This window comes from Schistocerca cancellata, chromosome 1 (assembly GCF_023864275.1).
Source record: "Schistocerca cancellata isolate TAMUIC-IGC-003103 chromosome 1, iqSchCanc2.1, whole genome shotgun sequence".
Taxonomy (NCBI): Eukaryota; Metazoa; Arthropoda; class Insecta; order Orthoptera; family Acrididae; genus Schistocerca; species Schistocerca cancellata.
In genome coordinates this window covers 1,212,436,240-1,212,440,756 of record NC_064626.1, presented here as the reverse complement: position 1 = coordinate 1,212,440,756, position 4,517 = coordinate 1,212,436,240, and the positions used below count along the sequence as shown (strand labels likewise).

General features: G+C 45.2%; 1 pseudogene; it reads left to right on the top strand.

Moving 5' to 3' along the window:
• Positions 1–3,544: 3,544 nt before the first annotated feature.
• On the top strand, positions 3,545–3,661 carry LOC126100977 (5S ribosomal RNA; annotated as a pseudogene).
• Positions 3,662–4,517: the final 856 nt, after the last annotated feature.

The window sequence follows — 4,517 nt, the reverse complement described above, 5'->3', positions numbered from 1 at the left end:
TGTGCTCAGCCGCCACTTTCGTCATGCTTGGCTTCCCAGGTCCCCAGACCTCAGTCCGTGCGATTATTGGCTTTGGGGTTACCTGAAGTCGCAAGTGTATCGTGATCGACCGACATCTCTAGGGATGCTGAAAGACAACATCCGATGCCAATGCCTCACCATAACTCCGGACATGCTTTACTGTGCTGTTCACAACATTATTCCGCGACTACAGCTATTGTTGAGGAATGACGGTGTACATATTGAGTATTTCCTGTAAAGAGCATCATCTTTGCTTTGTCTTACTTTGTTATTCTAATTATTGCTATTCTGATCAGATAAAGCGCCATCTGTCGGACATTTTTTGAACTTTTTGTATTTTTTTTTTAGTTCTAATAAAACCCCATGTCATTCCAAGCATGTGTGTCAATTTGTACCTCTTTATCTACATTATTCCGTGATTTATTCAGTTTTCAAATTTATACTGACTTTTTGATCACCCGGTCCTTGTAGTGGATCTTGATGCAGTTTGGAATTCCTGTGTGACGATCTGGATAGATATCTGCCTATTATACATTACGATTCTCTTCAACTGTCGGCGGTCTCTGTCAGTCGACAGACGAGGTCGGCCTGTACGCTTTTGTGCTGTATGTGTCCCTTCACGTTTCCACTTCACTAGCACATCGGAAACAGTGGACCTAGGGATGTTTAGGCACGTGGAAATCTCGCGTACAGACGTACGACACAAGTAACACCCAACCACCTGACCACGTTCGAAGTCCGTGAGTTCCGCGGAGCGCCCCATTCTAATCTCTCACGATGTCTAATGACTACTGAGGTCGCTGATATGGAGTACCTGGCAGTAGGTGGCAGCACAATGCATCTAAAATTAAAAAGTATGTTGTTGGGGGTGTGCGGATACTTTTGATCACTTAGCGTACAATGCTATCCACCAAACGTACATTCTGAAAAATTTGTTCCTCATATTAAGGCCTATGTGTGACACTAGTAGACATCTCTTGGCCAGGAGTGCCCGTTTTGCCAGTACTACTCTGCTTCTGACTCCTCCTTGTCTGTCCGTCACAGGTTATTTTGCTGCCGAGGTAGCGGAATTCCGTAGCTTCATCATGATCACCAATCTGATATTAGGTTTCTCGCTGTTCTCGTTTCTGCTACTCCACATTGCTTTCGTCTTTCTTCTATGTACTCTCAGTCCGTATTCTGCACTATTGCACTCTTCATTCCATTCACCAGAACCTGTAATACTCCTTCACTTTCACTGAGGATGGCACTGTCGCGAGCGAATCTTATCATTGAACTGTGAATTTTAATCCCATTCTTAATCCTGTGTTTTATTTCCGTCATTGCTTCTTCGAGTACAGATTGAACAGTAGAGGCAAAAGACTACAACCCTGTCTTACACCCTCTCCAGGTCGACAAATCCTATGAACGTGCCTTCATTTTTCTGCAGTCTTGCTTCCATTTTCAGCCCCAACGTCATAACTGCCTTTCTGGCATTTCGTATACCACCCTTCTTCCCCTATAGTTTACCGCAATTTTTTTCAAAATTTCGAGGATCTTACACCAACTGACCCTTAACACAAACGGAACACAGCATGTTGTTCTCAATGGAGAGACGTCTACAGACGTTAAAGTAACCTCTGGCGCGCGACAGGGGAGTGTTATGGGACCATTGCTTTTCACAATATATATAAATGACCTAGTAGATAGTGTCGGAAGTTCCATGCGGCTTTTCGCGGATGATGCTGTAGTATACAGAGAAGTTGTAGCATTAGAAAATTGCAGCGAAATGCAGGAAGATCTGCAGCGGATAGGCACTTGGTGCTGGGAGTGATAACTGACACTTAACATAGACAAATGTAATGTATTGCGAATACATAGAGGGAGGATCCTTTATTGTATGATTATATGATAGGGGAACAAACACAGGTAGCAGCTACTTCTGTAAAATATCTCGGAGTATGCGTACGGAACGATTTGAAGTGGAATGATCATATAAAATTAAATGTTGGTAAGGCAGGTGCCAGGCTGAGATTCATTGGGAGAGTCCTTAGTCCATCAACAAAGGAGGTGGCTTACAAAACACTCGTTCGACCTATACTTGAGTACTGCTCATCAGTGTGGGATCCGTACCAGGTCGGGTTGATAGAGGAGATAGAGGAGATCCAAAGAAGAGCGGCGCCTTTCGTCACAGGGTTATTTGGTATCGAATATATTGCTTCCCCCTACTTATACCTCCCGAGGAGACCACGAATGTAAAATTAGAGGGATTCGAGCACGCACGGAGGGTTTCCGGCAGTCGTACTTCCCGCGTACCATACGCGACTCGAACAGGAAAGGGAGGTAATGACAGTGGCACGTAAAGTGCCCTCCGCCGCACACAGTTGGGTGGCTTGCGGAGTATAAATGTAAATGTAGATGTAGATTTGAGGTTGTCGAACGCTTTTCCCAGGTCGTCAAATCCTATGAAATTGCCTTGATTTTTCATCAGTCTTGCTTCCAGCATACTTTGCCACAAAGCAGCTTTTACCTTACCTAAAGTCAGACTAATAGTCATGTAACGCATCTTCAGTTTTCTTTTCCATTCTTCTGCGTATATTCTTGTCATCAACTTGGATGTATGTGCTGTTAAGCTGGTTGTGCGATAATTCTCGCACTTGTCGGCTCTTGCAATCTTCGGAAATGTGTGGATGATGTTTTTGAGAAAGTCAGATGATATATCGCCAGACAGATACATTCTACACACCAACGTGAACAGCCGTTTTCTTGCCATCCCCCCCTCCCCACAAAAATGTTTTATGAAATTCTAATGGGATATTATCCATTCCATCAGCCTTATTCGACCTTAAGTCTTCCAAAGCCCTTTTAAATTCTAATTCTAATACTGGATCCCCTATCTGTTCTATTTCGACGCCTGTTTGTTCTTGTATCGCATCATCGGACAAGTCTTCCCCCATATAGAAGCAATCAGCATATTCTTTATCCAGCCTACTCTTCATCACTATTAAACTGTGATCTGAGTCTGTATTTGCTCCTGGGTAAGATTTACAATCCAGTATCTCATTTCGGATTGTCTGGCTGACCGTGATGGAGTCTAACGGAAATCTTCCGATTCTCGCGGCCTTTTCCAAGTACACCTCCTCCTCTTGTGACCCTTGAACAGAATAATTGATATTGTGGAACTCAGTTAATCTTTCTCCTCTCTCATTCCTAGTACCAAGTCCATATCGTTCCGTAACCCTTCTTCTACTGCTTTCCCTGCGACCGCATTCCTATCCCCCATGACTATCAGATTTTCATCTTCCTGTCCGTACTGAATTACTCATTCAGAATCCTCATCTACTTTCTCTATCTCTTCATCCTCTGCTTGCGACGTCGGCATGTGTACCTGAACTCTCGTTGTCGGTGTCGCTTTGCTGTCGATCCTAATGATGACATCCCTATCACTGAACTGTTCACAGTAACTATCTCTTTGACCTACCTTCCTATTCATAACGAGTCCTACTCCAGTTACAACATTTTCTGCTGCTGTTGTTATTACCCTGGCAACGGCCTTGCTGCAGTGGATGCGCCGGTTCCCGTGAGAAAACCGAAGTTAAGCGCTGTTGGGCGTGGCCGGCACTTGAATGGGTGACCATCCAGGGGCCATGCGCTGTTGTCATTTTTCGGGGTGCAATCAGCCAATTGAGGAGCCATTCGACCGAATAGTAGCGGCTTCGGTCAAGAATACCGTCATAACGACTGGGAGAGCAGTGTGCTGACCCCACGCACCTCCTATCCGCATCCTCCCCTGAGGGTGACACGGCGGTCGGATGGTCCCGGTAGGCCACTCGTGGCCTGACGACGGAGTGTTTTTTTGTCTGACAAGAAATCCTCGTCTTCTCTTCAATACACTTCAGCGACCCCTACTGTATCTAGGCTGAGCTTTAGTATTCCCATTTCTGATTTTCTAGCTTCCGCAGGACGTTCAAGCTTCTGACATTCCAAGCCCAGACTCGTACAACGTTATCCTTTCGTTGGTTATTCAGTCTTTTCCGCGTGGTCACCTACCCAGTGGCAGTCCGGTCGTGGAAATCCGAACGACTGTACTATTACGGTATCTTCTGCCAGTGGAGAGATCATCATGACACTTTTTCAGTTACAGGCCACATGTCCTATGGGTACGTCCTATGTGTCTTTAATGCAGTGGCTTCTATTGCCTTCTGCATTATCACGCCGCTGATCATTGCTGATTCTTCCGCGTTTTATGGGCAGTTTCCTATTTTAAGAACAAGAGACTGCCGTGTACCTCTATTCGCCCCTCCACTCACTTTCACAAGGCCATTGCCAGAACGAGGGTGACTAATTCCAGAAGCCTTGAGCCGCCGTTATGATTTTTAATCAAAACTTAAGCAGCGGCGGGATTCAGACGTGGAACCGAGAGCGTGTGATTACTAATGAAAGACGCTACGCCCAGATTTAGACGCTACGCTCAAGGAAGAGAAGAAACATCTTTAGCATCTACATCTACATCTACA